The 16,897-nt window shown below is 45.3% G+C and overlaps 1 protein-coding gene across 1 annotated transcript in view; it reads left to right on the top strand.

The window, feature by feature from the left end:
* Positions 1-16,897, top strand: part of LOC105283676 (LIM/homeobox protein Lhx9) — a 172,974-nt gene that overhangs the window by 42,520 nt on the left and 113,557 nt on the right. Inside the window, exon 2 of the mRNA XM_020033096.2 lies at positions 4,602-4,640. The gene's annotated coding sequence lies outside the window, so the exon portion shown is untranslated. The remainder of the gene's footprint in view (positions 1-4,601; positions 4,641-16,897) is intronic.

The raw sequence follows: 16,897 nt of genomic DNA, 5'->3' as shown, positions 1-16,897 counted from the left end.
GGGATGCGCAACTAGCGAGAGAGCCCGGTATAATTAAAACAGCGCCGAGGAGAGTCTACGAGAGGAGACAGACACCGTGCTGATTTCATTAAACGTCTTACCTCGGCGCAGCCTGCTTTCTGTTTAGTTCGGGACCTTTCGAGGCTTTCATTTCGTTTGCCTGCATCGAAGGGAAAAACCGGGATAAAGTATGAGACGAGCGTACCGCACGAGAATTCAAGACCCGGACACTCGTCTCTCCTTTACGCCGAATCGGAATTCGTCGCGTCCTCATCGTGTCCTTGTCGCGAAATTGAAGAAACGAGGCATCGAATTTGTTCGCCGTGTGACAGGAGATTTGATACGCGATTTGATACAAACGAGTTGCTCTCCGTGATACGTCACTCCTAGCGAGAGCTATCATGCATCGGTTTTATGAAATTGGCACGTAACGAAATTGCTTCATAGCTTTCGATTATTGAGGTACGTTACGGTGATTATTCGATTACAGTGCATGTCTGTAAAATCATTAACCGGCTGATACGCGCCATTTACGATCACGGCGGGTCCAATTACAGGTTGTCAATCGCAGGGAGCCCACGGCACCAATATGCATCCCTTCGCATGTACGAGATGACACGGTCTGTTTACAGATTTTAATAATCCGCCCGGGCGATTCCGGCGATAAATTTCACCGCCTCATAAAATCTTCGGCGAACCTAGCTCGACGCGCCTCCGCCAAAGTTCCTTAACCGCTCGCATCTTAACCGGTATGTCTGTAGCAAGTGGTTGTACGTCTGGAGAAACCACGCATTGAAAAGGATCATTTAAATCAGCCGCGAGTACTGTCGCGCGCGCGCGCGCGAGGATGCGGGCAGGAAGAGAAAGAGACGCGTGTCCGCTTGCTCGCAAAGTTCCGCGGCAAATAGCCGACATTAACAAGTGGCCTCCTAATGAATTTCTCAGCGGGCGCCCTACGAAAATTCCCATCAGGCCCTTTGAACCCCACGGGTCTCATCGACCTGCTGATTTACACGGCGTGATCTCTGATCTTCTTTCGATGCCGAGTGACGGGAGGAATAACAACCCTTTCCCCCCCCCCCCCATCAAACTTCCTCCTCCTTCCGTTCTCCCAAGCCCTCCCTTTATTCGCGCCCGGAGCATAAATAATCCAAGCAAATTTATAATGACAATTACCATAAAAATTGTCACACAATAAAATATTCGGAGATATTTATGATCGTGGAGCCCCGAGCAGGATTTTCTGAGAGCCCTGGAGAGGGAGGCCACGCAATTCCTTTCGCCCTCTGCGCCATCCTCGCCCCGGCTCTGCACGTGAGCGCAGAACTTTACAGCCAATTATTTTATACGCCGCTTTATTGTAGCCATATCTTGTCTCACGAAAGTTGTACGGTTCCTTGATCGGGATCTACGAATCGAATGCGGCAAACGACTCGATTATTTCGCGCCGCGAGTGCTTCATGAAAACTATTATGAGCCAATTTCATCAAATAATATCTATATAAATTAATTAACACATATGATTGCAAATGCAAGGTTGAAACTTGCTGGAAAAATAACTTTATGTGACATCTCCGAGTCATGTCCGAGTATCTCATTCATGACCGTGCAATATCGCACGTAAGCGCAATGTCATGCCTATAAAATTAAATACGTTATTTCTACGACTACATACATTCGTATATTTATACGGAATACTTTATTGTAACGCTGGTCATTAATTACTTAGCCAAAGGAGTCCGGCGCTGCGCGGGAGCCTTCGTTAACGTTAAATACGTCCCTGCCGCGTTAGTGTAAATCAAGCAGTAGCCTCTCTCTCTCTCTCTCTCTCTAAACGCGAGGGTGGGGTAAAGAGTGCAAAGGGGCCAAGAAGGGGCAGCTAAATGATCTCATTAGCACATTCCTGGCTGGCCGCCTCTTCCATGTGTCAACCGAACTCAGCTTACCCTACGAAACTGTTCGGGACGACTTAACTGTCGCGTAAATAATCTTCTGCTTGGATGCCGGCCCTAACGAACGCTGGATGTTTAACGAAGACGCCTCAATACGAACGATATCGATACTTTTTTTTTATCACTTTCAACATCCACCACGTCACCAAATTTCACATTGATCGGCTATCGATTAACTTCTCCCTATCGACATTTGAAACTGATGACGCAAACTAGGTGCCCATTAATTTATCGTGATTTTCGAGATTTGCACTTTGTAACTACGGGGTAAGCGACCAATCGAATGAATTCTAAAAATAAGATCGTCGAAAAAGGACCGTCGAATGTGCAAGAACAATGCGTGAACACCTGCTCGAGCATGCGGCAATAGGCAAACGAACGGCGCGCATTGGCACCGATGCGAAAGACTTTAAGGGTGGGCAGTGTGCAGTCAACTACAATAAGTCGCCGTCCGTTCCGTGTGCGCGACGATCTCTGATTTTCCTAAATTCCGATTCGGCATCCCCGTTCATCTTGTTATTCGCGTGGTACGTACGCGTTGCATAAAGATGACAAACTCTAGAAGCCATGAAATATTGCGAGGTATCTTTATCGGTGACGTTCCTGTCGAATTGATGCCCGAAATTGTCATCTTGCCGCTCTCCGTTTTCTTCAGCCATTCACAACCTGTCTTTCCACTCTTCTCTGTCTGCATCTTTCTCTCTTTCTCTCCGTCTCTTTCATTCTCTCTAAATAAGTCCGCACACGTACGCGAGAAACATTCAGCGTTCTATAGCGCGGCGCTAGGCGGATTTAATCCTAGCAAATTAATTCCATTTTCTCGGAGCATCGCGCATTCTCTGTGTTTCGTCCTTCATCAGCTCGGCTATGTGCAGCCAGCCCTTTCCCTTGGTGTGCCTGCCCTTCCTCCGCCGACCTCCTCTCACCGCCAGCCTCTACGACTCCGGTGCCTTGCCGAACCACCCCCGCAACCTCCTCCCGTCGAAAAGCTATACTCAAGCCGGTCTACAAGGAATTGTTAATTGCTCGTGCAGCGCCAATTTGCATAAATCAATTTTAAATCAACTCTCCGGCCTGCGAGAGAGAAGAGTGCGCGCACGCGGCGTCTCGCAGGCTGCAAACGCGCCAGGGTATGCACAGGTGCACGACGCGACGCGACGCGTCGCAGCGCGGCTCGCCGGTGCGACGTCGATTATACACAGGGTGTCCCGAGGCGAGCGGTATGCGTGCGACAGCGTGCCGACTCACCGCGTACGTGCGTGCGTGCGTGCGTGCGTACTCGAGTTTGTACGCGGCCGAACAAAGTAAGCCCCGATGGCGTATCGAACCGGCCGCGAGGGCGAAAAAGTTCCGCGGAGTGACAACAGCGTATCGCGTGACCGAGGGACGAGGCGCGCCGACGAAAGAAGGGACGTGAAATTTCAATGGCGCATAAAAATGAGATGTTTAGATGAAAACGAGAAGATAAGCGGACACGAGAGAACGGACGGCCGGCCATTTAAATTGTAATTTTCTGTGCGAGTTCTATACGAGGGATCGCGTGTCTGTAATGTATGCGCATCTCAAGACGTTCCACGTTTGCACAGCGACGTGTATATCGTGCACTTCATGCTCCGGAGTGTCGCCGGATGTCGCACCGCGAATGAACAACTAGAAGCCTTATGTAACCTTCATCGGATTCGCCACGCCGGTACTTTGTTCGATTCTTAGGTACTCGTCTTTGGGCGTGATATAACATTCGAGAAAAAAATCATCACTTATACAACATGCTCGACGATATCCTTCGAATTTGTTAGCATTCGTAGAAACGAGAACTCCTGGGATTGTCAGTTTAAATGTTATGAAATAAATGTTTTGTATGATTTCTGATTTGTGTACTTGTATAACGGTACATAACGATATAACGGTTTAACTTTGTGCATACTGCTTAACTTTGTACATTCTGCGATACGACACGTTTGTCGCGCAGAATTGAATCCTGGGTTGGATTATTGAGAGTTTTAGTAGAGGCTTGAAACATGTAAAGCAGAAGACGGTAAAGTACCGAGCCCAGCAGACCATTACTCGAAAGAGCAGCTTGTTTAAAGAAACATATCCCCGTAGAACGATGCCCCTGGGTATAACGCGAGGGCTGATCGCTCGTGTCACCGGCGATTATGGCGTCTCAAGACTGACTGCAGTACGTCACGCAGAATGCATGAGCCTAAAAAAATTGTTCGAGAGCCAAACATGCCATGTTCTCTTGTGTAAAAATAATGTTTGACTAATTTAAAAATGTCGAGATAGAAATCGCGCGGGGAGCAACTGACGTATGCATGATGCGAACATTTTATAAAAATACATTTACATAATATGTATGTAATCAGCATAACGATGATACGGAAAATCATTCGGAAATAACATGGAAGTGACACAGTGATAATGTAGAAATGCGACGGGGCGATATGTAAATCACATGCGGCGGGAATGACGCGAGTGTTCCTTCGAAATGACTTGAAATTTAATATAAAGATAATACATATAAAAATTACTTCAATAAAAAATATCAACATATTATATTTGCTGTACGTTATCTTGAAAAATATTATTAATGCCATTTCTGTTGGAATATTTTTCATCGGAATTTATGTATATAATAATTAATTGCAGGTTGCTGAACATAGGTGGAGATTCCTTTGCTTAACTTGGGTGAGTAAATTATTATACTATTTGTGCAATTAATTTATTTAAAACTCGATAATCCATTAATAAATTTGTTGTAGTGCAAGAATATGTAAAACTACTAAATTTACTGTCATGTATCAAATGAAATAAAAAACTGAATGACGAAATTTAATACAAGAAAAAGTTTCGCAATTTTGAAATTCGTAGATTTAATATTTTCCTGTGCAATGCGCGAGTTAAATTATTCAGAGAAGAAATCACTTCACATTCCCTCGCATTCCCGCGCAATAGTAGGGTTGCTTCGTATAATATAAAGCTAGGGCAGGTATTTGTATCTGTAACGGTAATTACTAGAGCGCGCAGATACATTCTCGGCAGGATTAATCGCGTGAGTATTGATCAATTCTCAGGAAACGTGAAGTTGCTTTTGCACGCAGGTCTCTGGCGTAGTGTGGCGTGGAATGCGTTTAATCCTCTCGTGGCAATTTATAGCGACGTTTATCATTAGAGAATAAAAGACAGCTTGTGAAAATATCAGTCCTAAAGTATGCAATATCCTTGCCGCTCTCAATTACTGTAATATAAAAGCGAATCGGACGTGCGCGCATTTTTTCAAAGTTTAATCTATAGAGCCGGTACGCGCTTGATATGTTTTTTTTTCCTCGATGTGATACTGTGCCATCGATGGAATGCATCAGACATCAGGACGTTGTTGTTTCGCATAATTAATTTTGTACGATTCTCGATTGTTCTTGTGCGACAGCGACGACTACAACGACGAAGACGACGACGACGACGACGACGTTTCGCCGCGACGCGCTGCGCCGCGCGGCGCGCAGGGCGGCAAACTTGCGCGATTGTTTTGAAACGAAAGTAAATTTAATTTACCGGCTAATTATCGCCCGTGCAAAGTTCTGAATTAAACTTGTAATTGGCTTTCGCTTGATTCGAAGAAATTGTACTAAGCCACCCTTCCACCCTCTTCTTCGTTCCCTCTCTCTTTCTCGGCGCCCTTACCCGTCCTACTTCGAGATATTCCGTGTAATCTTCTATGTGGAGACGTATGTGTGCGCCGATACGCACGCAACCGGGTCTTACTCCAATCAAACCGCCATAGTCTTTATCGTACGCCAAACCAAGTGTTGTACACGTCAAGCCCGATGAGTCGTCGTGTAAGTCGTGTAATACGAACGTCGTCACTGACTATTACCGAGAAATAAATCGTAAAAACATTTTTCCGCACGTATACGTGTGTGTTTGCCAGGTTTGCGAGCGGTTTGTTAGTCGGTGAGCAAATAACTGAAATATTTTGTTTTCCGTTGAGAAGAACGAGCAAACTACCATACGTTCGTTCGTGGATTCCAACAACATCTTTATTGAACGATATGACGCTTGAAACCGTCTAAACTCAAAAATACATAATAATTCTCGTCAGCTGTATCTGGTCCAATTTCATTTCACGATCAAGATTTAACTTATTTATGCACGATGACTGCAGAGGATATGTTTTATAACATATATAACGTATCAGTCTTTGACTTCGTCAAAATTTAATTGTTTCTTTATCGTGAGCAACAGTAAGTTATCCTTCCACGTTATAAAAAATTTGTTGAATAAATATTTCCCTTCGAATCATATCTTTATTTAACCCTTTCGCTTCTAATTTTGCAGACAAAATAAATTTTAATTTCGCTCGGGCAGTTCCTCCCTTCGCGCGTCTCTTTTCCTAATTTTTCTGGAAAACCGTTAAAGATACTAGGTTTCCTTTTGAGGAACAAAAGAACGCGCTAGCAAACGGCACAAAAGCTTAATTACTCGGCCGTTCGAAAAATGGTGCGCGAAGAAAGGTTTTTAAATATTCTTAAAGTGAATACCGACACATAAAGGACCGTGATTGTTCCGAGCATTTTAGCCGAACGGTTCGCAGTACTCGTTTAAAACGGTAATGAGTTGGTATGCGGACTGCATATGTTTAAAGAGAGAAATTACTTTTCATTTGATCCGACCCTCGAGAGGTTGGCCACCTCCGCCTTAAATAGCGTCGGAGATTTCGATCGCTCGCGCGCGCCACCGTGCACGCACGCACACGCAATTGTAGAATTTCACGGTGCTCCATGTGGGAAAATGGCTCTTTGTTTAGAATGTACGCGGTACGCGTGTATACGTGCGCGGAGGGCAGATACGCCGAAACAGATAAGAGGAGATACGACTCGACTTAAGGAAGCGGTTAATTACCAGAAGATAGTAAATTGCCAGTAGCACGGACTTGTGTGTTTCGTTTATGCCCGAAAGAACCTTTATCCCGATCACGCGGAGGATACCTACCAGTAACAGTCTCTCTTACAGGTCGATTGGCAGTAAATGCGGGAGTCTGTTTACTATGTATAAAAATGTAATGCAAGTAATACAAGTATTTATGTAATTTACTTTAACTCTTTCCACCTACATGTATGTGCACTGTCTAACATATCGTTACTTTAACCTGATCCAGCGCGGTTTAGTTTACGTTAGCTGTAGTCTGACAGTTTAGCCTGTTCTGATGTCAGCTAGCAGTCTCAATCTTGGCCTCTAGTTTGGTCAAGTCAACGTTACCGACACGTCTTTACTCCATCTCGCATCCCCCGACACCCTGTGACGACATCAAGTTTCTTATAATTTAGGCATTAAGAAGGCGGCAGGGGCGGGAGAAAGTGATGAGGCAGTAAAGTCAGAGTCTTGCGTCCGTGAAGTCGACGATAGCGCGCACGTGACGTCACAGGACACGTCGCTCAAAGCCCGAGAATGGCCGGAAGTTTTGAAATGGGATTACCTGTTCATACGTATGTGGTAGTTTCGAGGTGATAATTGAATAGATAGCCGCCCTCTGCTTCTTCCACCTGGCCGGCCCTTCTTCGATTTTCCTTCGTTAGCGAACAGGCCGAGGCCACGATATCCTCGCGCGATAGCAAAAAATTGTCCCAGAACAACGTAATAACCAGAAGAGGCAAACTTTAACGCGATAAACGTTGCTCGTCGAGCGACGGTCTACCCGCCGATTTCTAACGTCGTGAAGTAGGCGAGGTTCTTTCTTTTTGCGGCGTCGCGCATCCTGACTTTTCTGCTCTCTACAGATCTGTCTCTACAGATTTAAATATCAAATCCAATTTACGAAAAATTATTCTTCTAGACGCTGCGATCAGATCAGTTTTAAATCGAATTAGTGCTTGAATGAATTATTTCGGGACGAAGGAGACTAAACACAAGATTGGACCGAGCTAAGTTGAACTACGTTGCTTAAAATTAGGCTAAGCGGCACCGGATTAGACTAAGCTGTAGATCAAGCCTAGACCAGATGCGAGGTAGAAGGTGACGCCGACCTCCCTTGCAAATCCGATGACAGAAATAAAAGAGCGCCATAAGAATCGGAAATAAAAGGCGGAAGGTCTGTTCCCCATTAAAGTCCCTCCGCGGGCGTTTAATCACCTAATTAAGGGGATTTTTACGTATGTTAATTAGTCAAAACACGTGCAAAGCGTCTCCCCCTCTTCCTTCCGCGGCGCTTCAAGTCGGAGCCGCGATTGCATTCGAGGGCTAAAAAGAGATCAAAAGGAAGCACCACGTCCCGCGTCACAAGACGTACCACGTGTTCACGCACATGTACACGAGGCAGCCGTGCGATATCGACAAGTGTACTCGTAGAATTTTTGCATCCGCGATGTATCGAATGAATCAAAAAATTGCGGCTGTTCAATAACTCATCAATAAATCAATACATCATACATCAAAAAATGAAAAAAAAAATCGAAAACGAGATAAATTATTTGAATAAATAAATCTTTTTAAAGATAAATAAATTGATTGATTTTTTTGTGGAAAATCACCATACAACTTTTTCCCAACATTAATATCTGAAATTAGCTAGGGAGGTAAACGCAAAAAGAGCTAGAGAGACAAACGCGAACCAAGTCTGCAAAGATCAATCGTACAAACTCGTCTTGTTTTCGCGTCGTCATTCGCGAAAAGTCTAATTTCGACTCCGTGTTACCGGGACGTACACTTTGTAGATGCTATTAAATTGACATCTCATATATCAGGGAGAAGTATAGCATATTGAGCTCATGGGATCTTCTCTATAGTTCAGGCCGAGATTAGCTAACATGCACGAATTTTGGCACGGTTGCAATACGGAAGAGATTCCGCGTCTGGTTTGTTTTCGTTACGCGAATAAGTCCGAAATCATTGGTCGATAAAGAACAAAACGTACTGCTTTCACAAATACTTCGTGTTACACTGCACAATGTGCTACGTGAAATGACGTAAATTAATGTCGTGTGTGAGACATATCATGCGTTTTTAGATAATTAAAATAATTCCTTCAAGCATAATATAATAATTTCATATTTACGAATATTTGTAAGAGATGCATTTTATTCGATTGTTTCAAAAAGCATTAGTTCCGAGAGTTCGTCCCTTTCCAAGCTCGTTTCCGATTTTTAAAATCGGTGCAGCTGTCGGAAATTATACGTATGGAACCCTTTAACCATAATCATAATGCCGGCGGTGTTAACGAAAAAACGTACTATCGTATTACCAATTACATAGCGATTTTAATGAAACACAAGAATCAGAAAAAAGCACCGACGCATTGCGTCCAGTGCAGTTATTCGAACGGGGAGTCGACTTTTTAATTGAGAGCTTTTTATATTATACGGTTATAAACGCGGCGTGCAAATGAACTACCCTTTATCGCGCATTGTGCTCGCTTTCGCGTCAAAAGCGAAAAATCCGCCGATATCATCCGTCGCCACGTCCGGTCAATTTTCAACATTTAATTATCCGACACATGAAAACTGGTCGATAAATTGGATTAAGAAAGTCCGTTTGTGCTGATTATTTCCAGCGGCGAAAATCGGGAATTCCAATTTTTAATTCGTTCCTTTACAGTACGTAATTATTTTGACATTTGAAATGTTTCAAAATTTGCGAACTATTAAACAATATGAAAAAGATCTTTTACGAGATAATTGTATTTTATTTTGTTGTCAATAGAGATTTCCATGATATTTCATATAACAAGTATTTTATTAAGAAAAAAGGACGGAAATCCAAAATCGTAGTAGTAAAATAGCATGGCCAAGTAATTCGCGAGCGTGTCGCAACGCTAACTAGACGCGACGTCGCTCGCGCAGCTGCTTGCTGCCGATAAATCTTCTCGCGGCGACGCTAAATTACGTGCTTTGCCTAATATTAATTATTCGCCAGTCGTTATTCACGCTCGCATTATCGAGTGTCCGCGCGTTCTTTCTCCCTCTCTCTCGTCAAAAAGCCCAGCAAAACCCGGTTAACGTTCATGTCTCCGGGATCGTTATCGGTACCGGCATAATGATCCTTTCAGTTCTTACTGTCAAATCGGTAGTTCGTACTGTCAACCATCTCGCATCCTGTGGCGACTGTACTCTCGTCTGTCTGTGCACTCGTGCCGCACATTCGGGTACTTGTTAAATCGGTCTTCGTCCCTTGCCGGAGATTCGTGTCGTGTCCGTGGATTCTGCGGTAATAACTGGACACCATTATAAAACCTCCTGAGGGAAAGCAGCTAAGGGTAGTTCCTCCCTTCCGACTACCCCCCCCCACCCGTTTCTTTCTTTCTCCTCCCCCTCCCTCCACTCTCCCCTTTGGTCCTCCTCTGACCTCGTCGCGTCCATCTCACCGTCGTTACTGCCAGGATACGGATTAGCTCCGTTGACCGACGATATTTCTTTTGCCGCGATTCCACGAGTCTCGTTCCGCCGTTTTCAACGATTCTCCTCGAGATCTTTTCCTCCGCGCATCCCTTTTTCCCATCATTTGCCCTCCGGAGGCACCTCTTGCCCTCCTCGTACTCCGTGGTCACTGCAACCCTTTTTCCCGACGAGTCCGGAAACAGACGCGGAAAAGTTTTGCCGACGGTTGTAGCCGGCGGTCGCGTGCGGCCTCCGTGTCGATGCTCGGGCGATTTTTAACCGATCGTACCACAGGGACTTAAACAGAGAAGGGATGCGACAGGGCCACAGCGTTCGCTTTTAGATGCTGAAGATTAATGGAACGGACGGACCGATGATGTTCAAACGCGAGAGAGGAAGAGAGTGTGTTCTTAACGATAGCGCGAAGTTTGTGAACGCAACTGTACGCGCGGATATATATGAGCATCGATATATATAAACGCGCGATATCGCCCAATTTATAGCAGACCGGATTGAAGCATAATCCCCTTCCGTATCGTACGCATGCGGTGCCGCGTAATAATGATCTGAGTGAAAATATGACAAATATAACCGTCGCATTACCACATCACCGTCGCCGCCGTCACCCGAAAATATCTAAATTAGAGTGAACTTGGTTGATCCGCCAGAGTGATCCGATCGAGCAGTCGCCCAATACGCACGAATACGCTAGGCAAACTTTACCTACTATTTCACGGACGAAGAGAGAGAGAGGGGGGAGGGGGAGAGAGAGAGAGAGAGAGAGAGAGAGGACGTTGTGCACTTGCACGCTCTTTTTATTTGCTACGAACAACTCTGTAGATATAGAAAGGCCACAAACTGAAGCACGAGACGAGCCTTGTATTGAACGTGTTCATAACTAAATTATCGAATCCTTTTTACTCGCGCGACGAACATGCTAAACGCACCGAAGCTCATATGGACGAAGGAACAGCCGTCGCGTCAGGATTAAGGACGCGGCAGGGGCAGGGGAGGACGGTCGCCGTTAGGCGGGCGGTGGAGAGGAAGCGGACGAGGCGAGGGTAAAGCACTAATGAGCAAATAAGGCGAAAAAAGGTGAAAATTCATTAGCAGTCAGCTAGGAATGGACGACGATGGGAAGGGTTACCGAGAATCGGCGTAACTCTTTTCCCGGTAAAAGACTCCGGCTCGACAAAGGACTCTAAAAATAAATACATAATTAAACGTCGCGATAATGAACTTCTTTATGCGGCGTGGTTGCGCACGCGCGCGGGGTACTACGCGTGGACAGGTGGCCCCTTCGCCGGGATCCAACAACCCCGTTTTCTCGCGAGAAAAGTGCCTACGATCTTTGCCGGAGAACTTATTAGTTGACGCGAACCTGCACCGATGTGCAGCTACAAAAACAAAGTAAAATATTAATTTTATCACGATATCGGTATACTAATCTTCGACGCGCGGCCGATTTTATCACCATTAATAGAATTTTATTTGCTTTTGTAATATCACGCGCGAATTAATTAAATGAAAAGCATACGATGCGTTTTATTTTTTGTTTACCAGCTGCAATATATGCAAGATTTATTTTCAGCAAATAAATTTTATAAAACAGAATTAATTTGAGTATAGCGTGGTTTAATAAAATTTCGAAGGATACGTTCGACGTTTTATCATCGTGATTCGAATGGTCTGTTTCTTTTTCCTTGCACCCTATAATCACGGAGTAAAGTATAATCCTAAATACTCGTTGAGGTCGACGCAACGTTTATCTGGCGAACAAGAGGCGGTAAAAATCCTACTATCCTTCGCCCGACGATATCTTGTCGCTTTTCTTCTCCGCGCTCAAGCGCGCGCGCCACCCCACCGTCTTGTATCGGCTCGCCTGTAATTTAATCTTCCACACCTACGAGAATCTTAATCCCGAGATTATGTCAGGCCGATGTCCAAAAAGGAATAAGCCCCGAATCCCTATGATCCTCGATGCAAGGAACACGAATACTCGCTCGGTCGCGCTCGACCCCATCTTTGAGCATCCTTCAGGTTCCTTTTGCAGTTCTGCTTCAGGTCGAATCTCATTTTTTGATAGAAAAAGAAAACCATCCAATATCTTTCAATTATTATGGAATCGTGTATACTTGGCCGAGATGTTCACTACAGTATCCAGTGAATAATGAAATACATGGAATGAAACACGTGCAGCCGTTCGATCAGCATGACAATGGGAAGAATTAACGTCGACTGAAAAACAGCAGACGTTAGCAATTTGAGCGTTACCGGGTTAACTGGGAAATATTTGATTGCTTCTCGCAAAACTGGCGACGAAGTCGTTATCAGGGTTAACGAATCGATTCATTAAGTCACCCACTTCCCGGTCATGTATCGTAGAGGAGACGGTGGGGGAAGGTCGAATGCTCGCGGAGAAAGCACAGTACGGCAGCGTAATAAATGCATGGGATTAACGAGGAATAAATAACGAGAGACTGTTAATAATGTCGTACCCTCCCTCGGTCCCTTCCCTCCCTCGCCTGACTCCCTCGTTAAGCGACTTACGGTAACGGGTGGCGAGGGCGGAGGGAAAGCGCGTGAGAGTCCCGCGAACCAGGAAGTTTCGATGATCATTAAAGACGCGTCTTCGGCCTACACGCTCGCAATCGGCTACTTAGCGATACCGTTACGGCCGCGTTCGCGAGAATTGGACGGCTGCGATTGGGTCGTTTGTCTCTTCTCGCGTTTTCCACTATGCACGGATTTTCTTGTATTACGTGCTAATTTTGGGAAAATACCATTTCCATTTGCTTAATTATAATCAAAAAGATTTATTATCTCATTGACATCGAGTATAAATTTCATTTCATTTCACGAGGAATATGTAAAGTGACACGATATACCAGAATGATCATAGTTACGTGGGAGACGTTTGAAGATAACGAGTCTCTTGTCTCTTCGTTTTCCTTGTTTCCTGTATCGAGGGATCCGGAGATCGACGAGATACAAGCGCTCGTTCGGTAGTTGAGATACGTTCGCGCGACCGCGTGGTCAAGCCTTTTACTGTAATAAACGGCTCCGAACAACGACTTTTAATAGCTGAACGAAAAGCATAGAGAGAAAAAGAGCGGAGAGGGGAAAGCAGCGTTTCTAGCGTAAAGGTAATTTATTAACGAACGCGTTTGTAATCGCGTGCTCCCTTCACAATGCGCGCGCTGGCTGACCCCGCGGGCGAGCACGATGAACGCGCTTAATTAGTGTGCTTAATTAATAATTCTACTGCACCGGCCGCCAGCTCGTTTCTCTCTCACTCTCTCTCTCTCTCTCTCTCTCTCTCTCTTCCTCTCCTCTCATTTTGCGGAGTCGAAAGGTGCGTGAAAACAGTCGTTATATCTTCTCTCGATGATTCTTAGATTGTAAATGAAGCTGCGCGGTTTTAAACTCTGTTCGACCGGTCGATCAAATCTTCTGATCTTCCTTTGAAACTAGCGATCGTAACATTATTGAACGAATCAAAGAGATTATTTATCGTTCGACGTGCCAAGTAAGTACATCTCGATTCGTGGACACGATAACTCGTCTACGTTTCGGTTTCGGTTTACAATTTTATAATGTAAATATAGTGATATGCGAGTTAAGTAAACTTTCAAGCTGCAAGAATTTTTAAACATCTAAGAATTCAAGTTTTTAAAACGGTACAACGGCAGTTTTATCGCGGTGATCAATAGTGAGCCACATTCCTGCACGCAATTATAGTTCAATGTAAAACATGCATTACATTACGTCACATTATGCACGTAACCCAACGACGGAACTACGATGTTCCCTGTTATGCTCCCTGCTCGGTTAATGTTCCGTGTTACGATTCCGACTCCGTGTTCTCGAAACAAAGACTTTGTTTGCCGTAACGGAGGCACCCCCGGCTATCGGATTGTTTCTTTTTCCCCTGTAACCGTCTTCAGGAAGTTGCATATAATCTCGAGAGGGGAGGGCTCGGAAAATGCATGGTATGATGACCTCGGAGAAATGCGCTGCGTCGTTCTGAGGGAATCATTTCGTTCTCGATAGCACTTCTATATCCGGCCGTTATTTCTGAGCGTATCCGGACATTCATTTCGCAACATGTCGCAATTTTTTACATTTTAACGAAAGTTAAAGATTAATCAAAATCAGATACGAATCCGATCGCGTTAAATGTAATTTTCGGGATAATTTTCTGCTTTTTCTATTTTTGATTTTGCCATTTTACTCCGGCACGTTACACAACGGACCGAATTTCTAACGCGAGTTTCCGGCACAAAGAGGTCGGTCATTACCGAGTATGTTGGAATTCGACGGAATCAGGGAAGTCTCTTCTCGATTTCAGGTAGGCGAACGTTTGTGTCGGTTTCATGTTTCGTTGTTACGCGCGCGCGTGCGACATCGATCTTGCCGGTTGTTTTTACGCCGCGCTCTTCTCCAGATCGCAGCGATTTGTTTCACGCTCGGCGATCCACCCGATCTTCCGTATCGGCAATAGTAGTCGCGATGAGTACTTTGAACAACGTATTGTAACAAAAATCAGTAAAAAACATGAACGTCACCGGAGTGTTTGTCGTGCAAATATTACAACGCCGGGCAATATTGTTCTTCCCGGCGCTGCGGAGGGATCGACAAATGGCTCGTCAAACACAGGACACTTGCGAACGCCGGTAAAGAGCCCGCGCGCGATTCCGCCTGCGGCAGCTTTTCCGTTCGCTTAAAAAACCGAGGTGGATAGGTGGTGGTGGTGGTTCCGACGCGTCGGGACACCGCAGAAAACGACTTTCCGTGGTGCTCGCTGTGCTGCTGGAGCGCTCGTATTTAAGTGGCCGCCCCCGTGGTCGTTTTCTGTTATTTCCATATTTCAAATTTCAATCCCGAAATTCACGACCTAGAGCCCCGTATGCGGAGCAGTTCGAGAAGGAATATAGAAAAGGGAGGAAGGGGCGGAAGGGGAGGAGCGCACGAGCAATCCATATATGCAGATCTCTGAGATTCGCACGCCTCCGCTTTCGATTCCCTCCTTCCCGTCTCCAAGTTATTATCACATATATTAGACAACTGACCCGTGTGCATCCCTCCTGCTGCCGTGGCAAGCCGGCAACCCTCGGCACGCTGGAACTGCAAGCAGTTCCGGATACAATATCGCGCGGCTCCGACTGTGCCGTTATAGTAAGAATCCTTTATTGTTTTATATTGTTTCCTCTGTTCGTCTTTCGTTGTACGTTGTACGATCCGCCGGCCGGATTACGTGGCGATACGAATTCACGAGAATTAAATAAACGAGCGGCATCTCTCACATACACGTACACATATCGTGGGGCCGAACGTTTGTCGCGTGCCTCTTCCCGATCAATCATTCGATACACCCATGCGGCCATCAGAATTTCTGGAGAGCGCATGAATGAAACGTCACGTGCCGATTGTCGCACGATTTTCGACGACCGAGTATCATTCCGGGCTGATACCATCGATTCCGTCGATGATCGATTATCTGTGCATCGTCCATCGCGACCGCAATGCACCATCGCGATCGCGAGGAGAGCAGCGCGTGCATGTTGCAGCTCGACGAAACTCGTATTTACCTTGCGGTTTCAATCCCGAACTTATTTAAATATAAATTACACACGAGCATGTAGCCGGCTCCGCCGATCAACTGGATGATCTTTCTTACGTTACACCCCGTAGATCGTGGGTCCGCGGTGAGAAAGCCCGTTTTGCTCGCAGGGCCGCTACTATGATATTTCATCAAAATGATCCCGGAAAAATCGAAATTCATCCGTCGCCAGGTCTCGCCCTGTTCCGAGGACATTAACGAGTTTACCGTATCGGAGAGACATCGCCGTGAGAATCAACGGCTGTAATTACTCGTGCTTATTACAGAATGCAGCTGTCCCTGCAGCCATCATTTAAATCGTCTCAGTAATTATAGCGATTAAAAAATTAATGAGGCATCCAATTAGAAAATAGATTATCGATCCCACTTCGCGATTGCATAAGTCACAATTTTTCCGGGCGAAGGGTTTGAAATGCTCTTACCGCATGACACTGCGTAAATGCGGCCCTGATCAGCTATCTCCCGATCATAATTGCGGCGAAGTGTGATCGCCGCATGCAAACAGCCGGCATGAAGCCACAGATCAGACGATAAACGCTGGTTCTAGCTGAGCACCACTGTTGGGCCCTTTGTGCTCTCGGATAACGATCATTATACGATCGTAATGGCGCGAGATTGTCGGTCTGTCGTGTAAGGTACCACACCCGGTATGTGTGTATTTTATATATATATATAGTGTGTGTGTGTGTGTGTGTGTGTGTGTATAAAAGAGAGAGAGAGAGAGAAAATATGTGTGTGTGTCTATATATCGAGCTTCCTACGCCGATGTACCCATTTCTGAGAAGACACGACGAGGGGACATAATAATCTCCAGCTAGAGGGAGGAAATGTCTGATCGATGCATCGTATCGATGATAACCCGTCGACAGGATGCATTTTGAGCGCGCGTTGCGTGCGCGGGCCAATTAGGATTTCGAAATATATTACTTCGCACATGTAATTTGACGTTGAAACAT

This window comes from Ooceraea biroi, chromosome 10, assembly GCF_003672135.1.
Source record: "Ooceraea biroi isolate clonal line C1 chromosome 10, Obir_v5.4, whole genome shotgun sequence".
NCBI lineage: Eukaryota > Metazoa > Arthropoda > Insecta > Hymenoptera > Formicidae > Ooceraea > Ooceraea biroi.
The sequence above is the reverse complement of the archived record's forward strand: the minus strand, read 5'-3'. Positions and strand labels throughout refer to the sequence as shown.